This window comes from Ostrinia nubilalis, chromosome 15, assembly GCF_963855985.1.
Source record: "Ostrinia nubilalis chromosome 15, ilOstNubi1.1, whole genome shotgun sequence".
Classification (NCBI taxonomy): domain Eukaryota; kingdom Metazoa; phylum Arthropoda; class Insecta; order Lepidoptera; family Crambidae; genus Ostrinia; species Ostrinia nubilalis.
Window position 1 is genome coordinate 8,710,266 of NC_087102.1, and position 17,464 is coordinate 8,727,729.

The 17,464-nt window shown below is 37.5% G+C and overlaps 1 long non-coding RNA gene across 1 annotated transcript; it reads left to right on the forward strand.

The window, feature by feature from the left end:
• Positions 1-1,790: 1,790 nt before the first annotated feature.
• LOC135078489 (uncharacterized) lies at positions 1,791-2,547 on the forward strand. Its single transcript, XR_010258629.1, has 2 exons — positions 1,791-1,972; positions 2,212-2,547. It is a non-coding gene; the product is annotated as an uncharacterized LOC135078489 (long non-coding RNA).
• Positions 2,548-17,464: the final 14,917 nt, after the last annotated feature.

Sequence of the window (17,464 nt, forward strand, 5' to 3'; positions counted from 1 at the left end):
CTCTACAGATTTATTATAAGTATAGATAACTAGAAAGATATAGCATTAAATAGTTGTTCTTTTAAATACCTATGTATCATATTAGTATTGTAATTTATCAGCTGTACAATAAAATCTCCTAAACGCACGTGCATGTGGCCGTGCTGGGCGATCGCGGGACACAATGAGGGCTATCGTTTTTATACTTAACAGTTGGCATCCCTGGCGATTGACAGGACCTTAGTCTACAGTGGCGCCATCTTGATGAGTGCAAATTCGATAGTCCTCCTACCACTTTCGCACTCACCAGTTGGTGCCACTGTCTTCGCTACTAGCAAGTGACAGGACCTTACTCTACAGTGGCGCAAACTGGTGAGCGCTAAAACGATAGCCCTCATTGAATTATACGCGGCTATCACACCGCGCGGCTGAGCGGGCCATGTCGATTGTTAGTGGGCCGGTTCGTAAAGCACACAGTTTTAGGCTCATTTACCCATTTGCAACTTATTTTAGAGGCTAGTTTGCTTTATTGAACTAAAATATGAAAATGCACTGCAAGTAAAAACGTACGATTGAATCTGAAACTTAAATAATTTTGAGGAAACTGTAACGTTCTAACACAATCAGTCTGAGGTGGAATTGTGTAAAGCAATCGTAATCATTTGACAGTTCATAACGTACGATTATTCTGTCAAACGCTTTGTTTAACTGACTTTATCGTCTTCACCTCTGATCTTCTTTTCTCTTGGAAACTGACTTAGTAAACCATTGCCATTAAGATACAACACTGACAATCTGAAAGAAGTCTAAGGTATTGCATAAGACTAGTTATTGTAGCATGTAACCTGTATCTATGATCTATATAGATTTTGTTTGCATTTCCAGTCGCGTCTCCATCACTTTTTTAATTTATTTAATCTTATGCCATAAGGCATTCTTTGACAGTAAACTTTTGGGCTAAACAAAATTCAGTTGTCCTATTTACATAACTGGCTTAGTTTACCCAAAAACCCAGAACACCCCTCCGGCCAGAAAAAAGCAACTGTTTTCAAAAGCATGAACTGTTAAAGCTGCAAATCGGATAGGACGGCTCCACCGTCCACCGGCAGGCCGGAACAATTGAATTATACGCTATTAAATCTGCCTGTCCCGGCGAAGTTATGCCTTCAGTAATCGCCGTATTTAGTACAGCGATTTATTAAACAAACACTCTTTGGCTTGGGAATAATGAATATGCGTTGGAGTTTTATTAAACGCTATCAAACCAACAGTAGGGCAGTTTAAGACACGAGTGGATTTATGAAGTAGGTAAGCATGATCAATCTTACATCTCAGCATCACTACCATTAATTATGTTGATGGCTTCAAAGTCTTCAAACTTCTATCCCCTATTTCACCTCCTTTATACATATTTGCGACAAAATGTAACCTCACCTTCTACGCCTAAATCAACCGACGAACGAAGAAGAAAAGTTTGGTGGACGTGAAAATGCAGTAAGCGCATAATTATTTACCACTGTATAATAACAGTTTTACAGCATATTAGGAGCATAATAATAATTGTAGAAACTCTTAAAGTACCTAAATATTTTTGTCAACCCATTGCAGTCAATGAACATTACCTACCAAATCACAAGTCGGCGCCACAACTATGTAAATTGTTTGTGATCGCATTGTTTATGCTTCCGATTGATCAATCGGTCCAATTTGAGTCCCTTTTTATGCACCACTCTGCCATCCCATGGCTTCCTTTGTTCCCCGGTGAACCGTACGAGACTCACTAGGGGAAGCCCGGGCAAACCGAATAACCCAGGTAAAGCGGATAAGCGATTTTTCTGGAACACAATAAGAGATGGCTTTACAAGTAGCGGCTGCGTAGGCGAGTGACCCCTCTGACTACGCCATGACAGTTGATTCAAAGCGACTGGTGCCTTTCGTTTATTTTTGTGACAAAAAAATTGTTTAGTGTGTTCTTCTTACGATTTTCGATCAGGTTTGTTCTCATTTCATTTGTTTTTACTGTTAGCTAACCCAAGAACGATTTAGTTTTGCAGATTAACAATGTTTTCTAGTAATATTTGTAATATTAGTATTACATTAAACCGGTATTGAAATGTTAAGAAAAGGCATGTTTAGAAATACACGTTTTGGGCAAAGCGGATAGGGCAAAGCGGATAACTTATCTTTGTATTGAGTAACTTGTATTTTATTTTTCTTTTCTTTTCTTTTCAGAATAGTGTTTAGGTATAAACGTAAAACAAATAAGAAACGTAAATGGTATTAACTTCTACACCAGTTAAAAGCAAACAAGCAATAAAATGCAAAAAAATGATATTAAAATGGATCCACCCATAGAGGACTGGATCCAATGCTCAGAGTGCCACCGTTGGGCACATTAAAATTGTACGTTATTATGATGGACTTGACAGTTATTTCTGCGATGACTGTCAGAAGTTACTGCCTAATATGCTATACCCGACGTAGCTTATCCACTTTACCCGACCGGGTCGGGTAAAGCGGATAATGGAAGAGGTTTAGAAAAAGTAATAATTAAGTATGAAGATATTATATTTTGCTACTTTTAACTTTACAATTGCAATTGTGATTATATGTGCCATAAATGAAAAATAAAGGTTGTTCCTAAGTTCAGTATTTCTGTGTTATTTTTTTGTTTTTCCTTAACTTATCCGCGCTGCCCGGGCTTCCCCTACTTAGCGCCTTTGTGTGGACGCCCGGGGAGACTTTTATAAACACGTTGCTTTTTTCGTTTACGAATAAAAAATAGTCAACAGTAAAATAAGGCCAATATTGTGTAGCCTCTAGCCTACTTGTTTTTATGTAGGAAAATTCGATAATGGGAAGGCATGTTTACGTGAACATCGCATTTAACATTGTTCTTTAATATTTTGCTAAAACAATTTAATTAGTGATTTCATAATATTGGACAAAGAGTTTAAATCTCATTTAATTATAATTCTGTGGGTAGTGTTTTACTCTTTGTTAAAGTATTTAATTAAGTAAACACAAAATTAAATGTACATTTTCTGCGTTAAATTACAAAGTGTACCTACTTAAATTGCAAGCTAAGATTTTCTATAAAATATTATTTTATTATTGTGTTAGTCTTGTTTTATTACATCGCAACTTAAATTGTTAAGAAACATGTTGTGTGTAGTGTAGTATTTTATGTTTATAGCAAGTAAATATTTAGTTTAGGGCTCGTAAAAAGTTTATTTCGTGTTCCCATTTATTTCAACGTCAAACGGGGTCATTCTAGCTCCCTTCCCGAGCTGTCATTCGTACCGGGGTGACGCCGACCGGCTTTCACGCCGCAGGCGATGCCGGTTCTGCCTCTCAACGTGTTAGCGCGTGCCATTTGGAAATGGTGATAGCACATTTTTTAACGCTGCACTTTGATTTTACATGAAACGTGTAGTCTTTTACAGTGCAGTATTTTATGTTTATAGCAAGTAAATATTTATTTACGGCTCCTAAAAAGTTTATTTCGTGTTCCCATTTATTTCAACGTCAAACGGGGTCATTCTAGCTCCCTACCCGAGCTGTCATTCGTACCGGGGTGACGCCGACCGGCTTTCACGCCGCAGGCGATGCCGGTGCTGCCTCTCAACGTGTTAACGCGTGCCATTTGGAAATGCTGATGGCACATTTTTGAACTGCACTTTGATTTTACAACGGTATTTTTGGTGAGAATGAAAAAGATATGAAGTAGAATTGTTGGAAAAATTGCTAATAAAGTTTAAAAAACTAAAAGATTAAGATACGGTTCAGGCGTTATGCGAAAAGGGGCATGAATCTTGCAATCACTTTCAATGTCGAAGATTACAGGGAACAAAGTTAGTTACGCTCTCGTGAATTCGTAAGACTATTTCACAGGTAATTTTCTATGACCTATAAAGTATTTAGATCTTTAGGGCTAAATACTAGTTGGATTCTTTGTTAAATTTGTTTTGTATTGCTTACTTATGAATAGATTCGAAGTAATCACCCCTGTCACTTATTTTAACCCACCGTCCCTTCATTTCTCCAGTGAGCTGCACTCGCCACTTGGCGCCCTTTGTGCATTAAGCCCGGCGCCCCCGGCGTAGGGCGGGCGGCTCGCCGCTAGCAAATGCTGATTCCCACTGCCGTTTGCAAAATCTGAATATTTTCCTCCAATCCAAACTTTTTTTGGCAGGCTGTCATTTGCGTTTCGTAATTATTTCATTCGGTGACTCGCTTGGACAGAGCTGTGTTATTTATAAAGTAGGGGGAGAGATGTCACTCCTAATTATGAATTTCAAAACCTTTCAGCTCATTATTTGAGATAATTTTTTCTTATCTTTTAAAATTTTACAAACTCTTAGTAGCTTTTGAAATAGCTCCACCATACTACTTTAACCTCCCAAAGTTTATTCAGTTAACTGTAAGGTAAACCGTTGCTGGATGCATACTTAAATACGCCCAAGAACTAATAGTACTTCTTAGAAGTCCTTGTCAAACTTATGGTAGATAGAGCTTACTAGGCCATGTATGTTCTCGTTTTGTGATTAAATAGTTAAAAATTTTGCAAAAGTCATTTATTGAAGTTTACATTCCAATAGTATCGTGAAAAATGAGTTTCAGAATCTTAAGTATCAATGGAACAGCGCCAACATACTTCGTTGAATAAATATAACGACTTATGGATATCGTAAATATAAATAGCTATAAAGTAAATGTTGCTATGCACACAATTTAGTTATACTGGCATAGATAAGAAAATTTCGCGGACCATAAAACTCTGTATTAGCCGGATATAATAAAATCTGATAAAACTATGTCGTTTCCTTGTATACGGCCCTGTATGAGAGGAAAATACAATTATATCAGATAAGTTTTCCTATAATAAAGTCTGAGGATATTTTGGGTGACGTCATACTATTTTTCTTCTTCTTTTGAAGTAAAAAAAGTCTCTAAACTATCCACTACTACTACTATCAAACTTGTAGTTTCAGAAAGTACCCAACTAAAAAATTATATCCAACGGGTTGCGGGTTTGAATCCAGGGAGCTAATTTAGAACTAAGTATGTACATAATTATGTATGTATTTTTAAAAAATAGTTCCAACTTACTTTACCTCCAACCACATCGGATAGTTCTTTTAAATATACAAAAGTTGATCTCAACTAAACATAGGAGCAATAAGCCTTCGAAATGTAATTCGATATTAACATTAAGAAACATTAGTATAATAATATCATTTTGAAACGATCCTACATATATTTTTAAAGAATAATAGGCCTTACTTGAGAAATACAAAGTTACAAACGTACATCTGAATTACTTTCGTACTCATAATAATGGAATAGATAAAGCTCTTCAGTTTCCCCCTCGATTGCAAGTTTATGCATACGAAATGAGCTAATATTAGTTAGCTGGCTTGTTTACATAGCTTTGTACTGTCATTATAATATCTGTGATATGCTGATGGCTTGAACAAGTTTGATGATACACTATCTCGCATGCTAATTTGGAATCCGTATTCCAATCGCATAGTTCCAGAATTAATTGTTGCTGATCAATACTCGGTAGTATTGTAGTACTGAAGTTTGCCAGTTCCAAGTTCATATGATAGACAATTTCGCAGAAATGGATTTGCCTCAGGGTTATGCGAAATAGAATTGATACTTAGAATTCAGTAACCTACTAGGGGAGACCAAGGAGAAATTGTGACAGAGGAGTGTTCTTGTACTTACTTGCGAGTTCCGTAACAGTGCGCGTTTTTAATCCAAGTCTCGAGCTAACAAATACGCGCTATTCGCGAGCTGATAGTAAATTGATTTCCAAAAATCGACACAATGTCACAACTCTCCTCGGTCTCCCCTACAATAGAATTCTGAACTACGAAAGATATTTCCTTTGTGATACTCTCTTTGTGATATCAGATACATAAAATATGTCCATTGAAATGCAGAAGGTTATGGCTGTAAAATCACGGCGACATGCATTTACATTTTCCTTTTCACAAAAACGCTGAAGCCGTGCCAAGTAGCCGATCGCGTAAACTTGAACAAAATCACTTGAAATAGCCAAGAGCCAAGTTTTTTCGCATCTTGCGAATGCCAAGGATGTTTTCGTGAACTATGTGTGTGGCTAGGCGGTGAATAGCAACAAGGTCATAAAGACGAACAATAAAAGCACAATAAAGTTGGACGCTAGTTCCTTTCTCACAATGCCCGGCTGTAGTTACAAAACTAGGCACTTGTCAGCCGCTTTCGCAATAAAGCCTTTTGCGATTTTGTTATTAATGATCAAACCCGGTCAAGTGCGAGTCAGACTAACGCATACATTTTGGATTTTACCCCTCTTACTTTTGCGGTAAGATTTTAATACGAAATAAAATCTTGCCACAAAAGTAAGAATATTGGTACGAATCAATATTCAAGAAGCCGACACGATATTCAAGAAGAAATAAATGACACAAATGATCGTATTTTAATCTGGGGGCACGGCAGTGCCCCCGCCAAGTCGAGCGCGAAGCAAACACTGCCGTACCATCCTTTACTGGAACCATTTCGCCGCATTTTCAGGCCCCTATTTGAGAACCTCTGGATAAGACCAGAACGCAGAAATTTTCGTCATCTAGTAAGCTATAATCACATACTTAAAATCCAAAATTTCAAGTCTGTAAGTCATTTAGTTCCGAAGTTAAGCGAAAGCAAAGTTTCGCATTTACGACACTCACTCACTCACTGATGATCATCAAAATAGAACTAGTACTTCCCATAAACTCAGAGAGCTGAAATTTGGTACAGAGTTAGGGTTTAATGGCCACATAAAGGGAAAACTATAAAAACTAGGAAAATCGAAGATCTGGAGTAACACCACATTCATAGTCAATACTACTCCGGCACCGTGGTGTTCGCCTGTATCGCTCACCGCTAGATGGCGCTAGCACTAGCAAGCGGTGCGGTGTCCAGATTTCTTTCCTTTCTAGAGCCCCCCGTCGATTAAGTTGAATGTTGTGTAATTTGCATTTCGTTGATTTCGTTTATTATATTGTAAGGTTCGCTAAGGTTATGTTATTAAAACAATTCTGATTCGTTGTCCATTTTAAAGGTCATTGAGCTTATTTGTGTTTAATAATCGTAAAAAAAATGATGATGGATGCCATTTTGGTTCAAACATGTACAAATACTTTGAACTGTAAAATTGTATAAATTGTTTTGGACCAAATAAAAATTTTTCTTTCTTTCTTTCTTTCTTTCTAAATAAAACGACGACGTTAAATAATTTTGCAACTTTCTACAAAAAGAAGTGAAATCCCACCAAAAACATTCTGTAAAAAACTAGCCAAGTCTCGATGGAGCTGCTTGTTTATCTCTAAAAAGTAATGAAATCTAGACAAAGTCGTGCCAAGTCTATGGTTCCTTACTGCGATTTCTTTATTATTATAGTTAATGTTCTGTGACTTGGCCGTTGAACAATCTTTATTAAGATAATCATACATAAGTATTATTGAAATACGCAGCTTTATTAAACCTACAATTGACTGGTTATTGCTGAATCAACGTTTTACAAGTGGCAATTTTCCATCGTCAATGGGTAGCGGTTCTGGCGACAGATTGGTGCAATGGTGTCATGGAGCACCTGGTTTTGTCACCCTTCAATGGCCAAGTCACACAACATTAACTATAATAATAAAGAAATCGCAGTAAGGAACCATAGACTTGGCACGACTTTGTCTAGATTTCATTACTTTTTAGAGATAAACAAGCAGCTCCATCGAGACTTGGCTAGTTTTTTACAGAATGTTTTTGGTGGGATCATGTTTACTGCTCTAAAAGGTAAACATTTGATATGAATATTAACCTGAAAAAAGCGGTTCCCTTTTTCTTGTGCGGAACACTAAAAATGATAAAGAATATCAAAATATGATTACGAGTATGATAGGATTATCTTCTTTGCCAACCGTATGTGAAAAAGTCAGTTTCAATAATACTTACTGAGAATGAAAGGTTTCACTGAGCTAACTTTTATTGTGATTACTATCATGTCTAGCTGCGGTAGTTGTTTCAGTATTTCCCATTCTTTATTGCCTCTACCATTTTCAATTCAAAGTTTATTGGGCAAAATTAACATAACTCCATAAACATACGGGTTTACTGTTAATGTATTTATGCTTGCAATTCCAGGCAATAATGATACTAGTTTTCAAAATAGCACGAGGTATTTTCACAAGAAAATCTAAGGCTGGGTTGCACCATCTTACTCTACCTTTAACAAACGTAAAAACCTGTGAATCTCCATACAAAAAGCATAGGTTATTGTCATAGTTACGGTTAAAGTAAGTTGATGCAACTTAGCCTAGAGGCAATTTTCCTCAATTCGCTGCATATAAGGATAAGGATCTATTCTATTAGCATTCTTCTTTTGATGTCCAAAATTAGTTTATCCAGGATTAGAATACATCAGTGGAATTGCATCAGGCTCCTTTGGTATGCGCGTCACACTCCGCGAGGAGCGCTCCGATAGTTGCATTCGATTTGGGTAAACGTCTTTTGATATATTTATTTATTTAAATCTATATTGCTTAGAAAGATCCAGTACAAAGTTCGGACTCAATAAGAGCAAGCATTCTCTCCCAATTTTAAATGAGGTTTTTGGAGACTTTGCTAGTTGATTCAATGAGTATTTAAAGTGTTATTTTTCACTATTGGAGATACATAGATTTAACGTTTAATATGCTAGTATTCAGCATTTTTATGCAAAAATATCCAATCAACATAGTTTCGATGGTATGTAGTTACGAGCTACGCCGTAGCAACATTTTGTCTACGAAATATCACAATTTTTGTCGACAGTTCCAAGTATTCATTACAGGAAGCAACTGCATATTTATAGGTTTATTGCGAAATTAGATATAACGTTGGTTTCATCTATTACTATAAATTTTGCTCCTGTTCACATAACAGGTGCAGTTTGTTAAATACCTACCTTATTAAAAATTGTTTTACGTGTCCGTGAAAAGTTTGGCAACCATTGTTAGTTGTTTAGGTATGCAAGTCACAATGCACCATGCTCTCAGCAACAACTACCAGCGCAGTCGATAATCTGATAAGCACCCCGCCCTTCCTGGGACGTGTGACAATTACCCTAACGGCCAGCCGAAGTTCACGTTAACTGCTGTTCGAGACAGGTTCAAGCTGTGTAGGCTATTAAGTTGGTATTAGCAATTAAACTTATATTGCATTTTAAAGTGCATAACAATACGGTGAAGGGGCCGTGATTTTAATTTTTAGGCACTTACGGAACAGGTATGTAGCACCCTAGACTGTTACACTTAGGCTGAGTTGCACCACCTAACTTTAACGGTGACTATAACGATAACCGGTGCTTTTTGTATGGAGTTTGACAGATTTTTGACGTTTGTCAAAGTTGAAGTAAGATGGTGCAACCCAGCCTTAATATCAAGTGTGATTGTTGTTAAATACCTGCCAAGTTTAATGTATTCGTAAAAATAATATGACGCAATAGGTGACATAATATTTTATTGCTATTTTAGTATTCTTATTTTCGTGTACGTTTTTACGGTTGTTAAGAGCTACGAGCTACGGCGTAGCACTGAAGAAATATTAAGTATGCACTTTTATTTTCCCTGTTTTTAACCCAATAACATTACTGTAGTTTATAAGATAGATATTTTACATATTCTAAGTATTTAGGTTTCTACAATACATTACATACATACTTGTTTAGATCTACGGGCTACGGCGTAGCACTGTAGCATTAATGTACGCCCACTACGCTCACATTAAACGAATCCGATTGAAAAAGCGTTTTAAACGTATTACTGGCTGGAATCCCAGCACGATCTGTCCAGTGTATATGTTGCTGAAACCGCCCCTTAGTAACGCAATTATCCGACCGAACGTCCACGGGTTTTAATTTCCTCCGCGATTCTGGAATAGTGTTGCCAGATGCGATTGTGGGAACGGTACGTGATAAAAAATACACTTTTTTGTTTGAAAAAGGTTAAGTATACCTACTAAGTACGTGTGAATATATTATATTTTACTACATTACATGTACTTGATAAATACAGATATGCTTTAATGCAAGCTAATAATAATGATATGCTGGAAAGAATTAGGAAAACTTTTTTTTTTATTAATTAGGATAAACACGATGGTTGAAAATCAGAAACTGTCATGTAATTATTATTACATACATCCGTAGAGGAAATAATATTACTGGTACTTGAAACTCCAAAATTGCAGAACTACTAGGGTATTTTGCCATCTCAAGAACCAAGACATTCTCTCTAAACTCAAAGCTTGTGGTCACCAAAGTTGCGAGTTACGGCGGTTGTCTCAGACTGAGTGGGAAATTGCCATTTTATTTCGTTGCAATTGTGTTACTTACGCCATACACTCCGTGCCCGAGGCAGCGAACCAACCTGGAAATAGCTCGACCAAGACTAGTATAGCGTGCTTTACGCTATTTTTATAAACTTTATTACGGTAACATGGTTTATCGAGTTTCTGAGAACCTTTACCGGATGAGTTATCGTAAAATAAAATCATGGTTGACTTTAGTTAGAGACTGTTATTGAAAGGAACGTAAGAAGAAAAGCAAAGCAAGCAAGAGAGGATTTTTCTTATATTCCTTTTCTCTTAAACAAAACACGGTGCATTAAACAATTTAAATACTCTTTTCTCTTCTTTTTTGTATTTAATAAAAGTTCAAACATTTAATTTACTGTTTAAAAAATAATTTAGTTTCTCTACTAAAATCACCTTAAAAATAAAGTGTACCGGTCGGAAGCGAAGTGGAAATGTAGAAAATAAAATGTTTCCCGCCAAATTGTGGTCGGGTCAGAATCGAGTTTACCCGTGTTACACCCTGATCGCCCGACCCGGATCACGCGACCTTTGGCGGTACGCAAATATTGAAAATGGTCGGAAAAATGCAATACCAAATAATGGAAGAGGTTGGTAAGTGGAACGAAAAAACACGTTTTGCTATTCAAATCAGAGCCTATCTCGTTAAATGCGTTAGATTAGTATCAATTACAATTTATATAAAAAATACAATTGCCACACATTTTATTGTCATCAAGAACGGCTACACTGATTCCGCTGATCATTTTACGTTTTACTAAAGAATATCTGTGAAAAACTGAAACGACTGGCTGAAGCTATAAATGAATTCTTATGAACTCTCACATTGGTTTTTCATTTTCGAAGGGGGCTGTGTCAGTACGTGCGGTAGTAGCATCTATCACGTATTTGTGAGGCACCAGAAACATTGTAACAACTGTGTATAAATGGTCGCAGATCAGAAAACATTCACGATCTAAACAAATAAATTAATGTAACGATTGAACGCAATTCGACTGATATTATTTTACATTGTTAAACTTTGCACTATATTACTTTACATTGATTTATTTAAATAATAGAGTTGTGTCGGCACAAATCGCTGTCATTAACACGGCTAGTACCAAAACAACGTGTTTGCCGAATAAATCTAAACGTTTGTACTAGTCCGACCGTTTCAATAGCGTGCTTTGGATGCTTTGAATTTGTGAAATGATTCAATTAACAGCCTGTCTGCCCGATTGTGATACTGAAATACACCCCAACAAGCGTTATTTCGTATTAATTGCTTTTCATTTGCTGTGGTTATGTTATCAGATATTAATCCGGTGCGATATTACATTTTGTACCAAATTAATACGAGTGATACTTGGCAACAACAGCAAGAGCCATATACATAGTAATAGACAGACGACGGTTCATCAAACTAAATACTGTAGCATCTTATATTAATGTAATAGAAGCTATTTTACAATGATTTCAAGTCTGGAGTGCTGTCTACTGTAATGCCTAATGCATTATGGACCTCATCATTCTTCCCCATCCGATGAAAGTAATTTGAATAAATATCATTATACGTTCAGAATATTTTCGCAGTTGTTCGTCGGAATGTCTGTAAAAGGACTAACGCGGGCAGACATGCGAGACTCTACATATTTAAATGAGTGTGGAGAGTTCTAAAAATTTATTTTCTCCGAACTCTATCGTGTACGCAAACGAGGTCCGTAACGAACTCCAACAAAACTAGTATGTGGGTATGGTTTTTCTTGTGCGCCCGCAGCGCCCCCTGGAACTAAACTGGCAATTTGGAGCGTGATGAAGGGACAAAGGGCGCGTGCGGCGGCAGCGCGATGCGGGACTAACTCAATTCGCCGCTTGCAATTTGGTCACAAAGCGGAGGCTGACCGTCTACTGACCGATCCGTTTGGTCTATTTCAATGGAGGGGCGAAGAGCATACTCAATATACTCATTCAACTGCCGATTTATTTGATACCTTTTGACTGATTACTTCACGCATATGCATGAGTCTGTTACTCCATAATATGGCCTTCTATTTTATTGTAGTTAAGCCCAGCATGCGTTAATTTATTTATGAAAGTAGATTCGGTTCATAGTTAAGGAAAACCACTTCGAATATAATTTTACTGTGATGTTTGCATCCTATAAACAACTGATTACGTGTGTTCTTTCATTAGCAAAAACGCTTCTTTGACTAAACTAAAATGGCAATATCGTGATGAATGACGGCATTCACCGAGTTCACGGCACACAGAGACTCTGGTAGAGGGCGCGCGATACGGCTCTAACTCAATTCAGTACTTGCGATTTGATCACACAGAGCTTCTGTTCTGAGCCTTCCGACAGATCCGACCCGACGTGTGTCTATGCACATGCATTTTAAGCTTTGACAGTCTAAGAAAAATCTACGTTTTCATTACGTATTCGTTATACTGTTGTCGTATCAGCCAAATGACGTCCACTGCTGGACAAAGGCCTCCCCCAAGATTTTTCAAATTGAACGGTCCTGCGCCGCCCGCATCCAGGCTCATCCCGCGACCTTTACCGGATCGTCGGTCCATCTAGGAGGCCTGGAGGATACTGTATTTATTACCTACTATGAGTGAGGGCGAAATATTTTTTGCCCACATTGGGACAGTTTGTATTTTGAAAATTCAATATTCATATTACTTTGACATCTGATTGCATTTTTGACTGCTTCGTTAATCAAGTTTTGTCCATAGAATCCTTGAAATTACTACCTAATTTTAAAAAATTATTATATCAGAAGGTATTTAATTCTCTTGTTTATCCGATTGAGCATTTGTGGTATCAATTTAAACTTTATTGAAAGCACATTGCTCATTCAGGTAAAGAGACCACTATTTTATTTTATTAAATTTTGTAGCCGTTGACCTCGTGCAAGCACAGACCGAAATGCATAGTTAAATTATTTGTTTGTTCAAATATTGGTTTTATGAAACTGGCGTTCAATGGAATCGAAAATTGGACGAAATGCCTGAATAGTTTATACGCGTGCAGTGTGTAGGTAATATTATTTTTATTATGTTATTTTCTGTGATGATTCGATTTTATTTGCGAAAATATTCTACTTAAAATAATGTATTCGTGCCATCACAAGTAGGTAAACATTGAATTTTTATCTGTGAACCGCTAAATAATATTTTAAAAATTATTTTACACTTGGAAATATTTGACCAAACAGTTACCATGGCAGTTTAATGGTCAGGTTTAAAAGTATGTAGTCGCCGATCTTGAGTTCAGATCCCATCTGAGGCAATCATGTAGTGTCATAGATGTTACACACTTTAAAGTGATTGCAATCTTAATAATTCCTAATAGGCCAGTAGAATTAGATTTTAAATCGGAAATAATTCCTACAAAAGATTTTATTGCTTTAATGGCTTCATTGATTGCCCATTAAGACTCTCCTAGGTTTTCGACTTCGACGGAGTTGTGCTTAAGTGGTGGGGGCCCCCGAAAGGGGCGCTTTTTAGGTTTTCCGGTTATACCGCGTAAAGGACTTACTCTATCGAAAAGTGGACTTCCTGACGGTTGAAGAGCATTTAATCCTGCATTAAATAAGACCAAATTCATATGTTTTGGACAAACCGTTCTCATGCAAATGTTCGGCAAAGTAGAAAATATGTGTATAATTAATGACCCTCTCCACATCCCATAACTCGTCACCCGTAGGCTCCCAAGCCTTGTAAAGGGTCGCCTTAACCAGCGTATCCCTGTCAAGGCTCACGAGTTGGATTCGCTTATCCTTGTTCGTCCCAGCCGTTCCTTAACTGCGGTTCCTGCACCTCTTCCTGGCACTCTCCTGAACGACTCTGTGTTACCTAATGTGGCTGCCCCTCTTCCTTGTACTCTCCTGTACGATTTCATTGCTTAGCCATATGCCTGGTCTAAGGTTCGACGCCACAAAATCAACTTCGAACGCGTGAAAATAGTTTAAATACTATTTTCCGTGCATGCAACATTTTTCTTTACTGCTTCGCCTCTATTAGTCGTAGAGTGATTGTATATATCTATAGCCTTCCTTAATTTATGAACTATTCAACACAAAAATAATTATTTCAATCAAACTAGTAATTCTTGAGATTAGCGCGTTCAAACAAACAAACAAAAAACTCTTCAGCGTTTTAATATGAACTTGTTGTTGTTGATTTTTGGCGTCGAACCTTAGACCAGGCATACGGCTAGGAAACGTAGTCGTGCAGGAGAATACAAGGAAGAGGGGCAGCCACAGTAGGTAACACAGAGTCGTTCAGGTGAGTGCCAGGAAGAGGTGCAGCAACCGCAGTTAAGGAACGGCTGGGACGAACAAGGGTAGGCGCATCCAGCTCGTAAGCCTTGATAGGGTTACACTGGTTGAGGCGCTCCTTTTCAAGACTTGAAAGCATGCGGGTAACGAGCCATTGGACGTGGAGAGGGTCATTAAATATACACACATTTTCTACTTTGCCGAACATTTTCACGAGAACGGTTTGTTCAAAACATATGAATTTGATCTTATTTAATGCAGGATTAAATGCCCTTCAACCGTCAGGAAGACCACTTTTCGATAGGGTAAGTCCTTTACGCGGTATAACCGGAAAACCGAAAAAGCGCCCCTTTCGGGGGCCCCCACCACTTAAGCACAACTCCGTCGAAGTCGAAAACCTAGGAGAGTCTTTATGGGCAACTAATGAAGCCATTAAGGGACTAAAATCTATAGTGGGAATTATTTCCGATTTAATTCATTTTTGTGTTTAATTCTACTGGCCTATAAATGTATCTCGGCTTGCATACTGCATCAGGTCTAAAGTCGTTTATCATCTACGAACATTGTAGATATAGTACATTTTTCAGAACTTGTCAAGATGCTCACCATACATCAATTTGATGGTCAAGATTGCCATAAATCGATCAGCTCATCCGCCCTAAACAAACGCGTATAATCGAGCAAATACGATCGCGTATAAAAAGAATGATTGTCCGAACGAACCCCCTCGTCTGTACGATCGTCCAGTGGCAAGCACATAAAACTACATTTTCTATTGCAAAATAGGCCTTATTGCAACTGCATAAGATACCAAAAGCTAAATATAGCTTGATAAGCTGTCAGTAGATAAAGTAGACAAAATCTAGGGCCATAGCTTGAGTTTAATATGCGATAAGGTTCGTGGTGGTTACAAAATACAGTTTAAGAAAAAACTAAAAGGATTTTTTTCTTCTGGCGACTGAAAGACTCATTTAAAGTGCAAGAACATTATAGATCTTGACAATATTCAAGGCTTATTAAATAAGCTAAATTTTAGCCCTCCCAATAATAAGCATTTGGCTATTTTGAAAGTAGCTTTGGAATTTGAAACTAATGCAGTCACCTTTGCTGAAAACCGACAGCATCTAACGACCACAAAACTGTTTCCAATACTAGCGCTCCGGTAGCACTTCAAAACACATCAACTAAGCATAAATTCAGTATAATATTGCTTTTCAAATTTTCACAAATGTATGTAGCGACTAAATATGGGTCTCTTATCAGCCCTGACCATTGCTCTCTCACCTTTATTCTAAATGATGAAATTAGTCAAATCCCTTAAAGCAATAATCCTCACGTCGTGTTCATAGTCCAGACTAAATCCAATTACGAGTCCCAGCTCTGAGGCTCCACGATCAAGGAGCTAGATTTGAAGAACTGGAATTGCCGTAATTAAACTGGAACTGTTTTTATTTGTTTAGTTTTAAAACTGTCGTTTGAAGGATCAATGAGTCTAGTATGACGAACAAACAAATGGATTTATTCCTTTAGTGTTATCACACCAATTACATTTTATAAGATATGAAAGTAAAATACTGGTGGAATTACTAATTCCATCAGCGCCCTTCCATCAGCTGCTAACTCTTTAATAAAGCGAACAGCAGGGACTGGAGTTCGCTGTCTGCTGCGGTATTCGACCGCAATCATACCTGATGTTAAGTGAGATGCAGTTTAAGTACACATACCTGCTCTGTAAGTGCTTATTCACTCTCACCATGAAGGATTATCCTAGTGTTCGGGAAGAGAGCTGCTGTCTTGATGTGATTGCGGTCAAATACCTGTCTTGTTCTGCATACAAAATACAATACCACTTCCAGTGTCCCTACAGCTGTGGACAGGCTCCACTAAATGCAGCGCCGACCCTCGCGTCGAGAGCCAGGACGTGACTATCGGCGCGGCTGCAACAATCTGCATCACAACCAAATTAGTGCCGAATCGGAAAATTAAACATTTTTGTGTATTTCTCCGTCCGTAATTTTTGCGGTGTTTCTCGAACTTTTCGTACTTGTGCTAAAACGGTTTGGTTTGATAAAAACTGTGTGATTACACAAATTATAAAGCTATCCATTAGGATACATTAGTACACTTACACTTTTAACATTTATAAAACCCTTAAAATGTAAATAATTTCGCAAAAATCCATAAATTCAAATAAACGTAAGTATGTAGCTTTGGCATGAAAATATAACATAGGTAGGTAATTTGTTATATTAAAACTTGATTTACCAATAAAACTCTTTATACATACGTTGATGGTCAAAGTAATCAAAACTTTTAGAGGCGTCCCATTACAGGAACATAACATCCTCCTGAACAAACATTCAAATCCTGAAATAGAATCCGCTACTCTTTACTTCGTACCTAATACGAATCTCTATAGTTATAATTTTGTGGTCCTACTTAAACTTATCAACACAAAAACTTCTAATGAAGTCACTTCACTGCCTAACTTTATAATGTCACATAAATTACTCCCACTCCAAATCACAGCAACAATGTGTAGTTCTTGTTGCTTTAACAACACTCGAACACCCATCTAGCCGAGTGCAGTTTACGAAGTAATTAAGAGAGTTCACACTCTCGTTAATTGGATGACACTCGTCGCGGATTGATTGCGTCACGAAAAAGGTGTTGATAGGCAGTGAACGTCACCTAAGGCTTGTTTCACACGTACCACTACCACACCACACCGTCATGAAAAAAGTGGACAAGCTGTGGTTACGTACGAGTGAAGTGTCGCAGCGGTTTCTTGCTGTTGCAGTAACCACAAAATGTGGATGTGGTATGGTGTCATA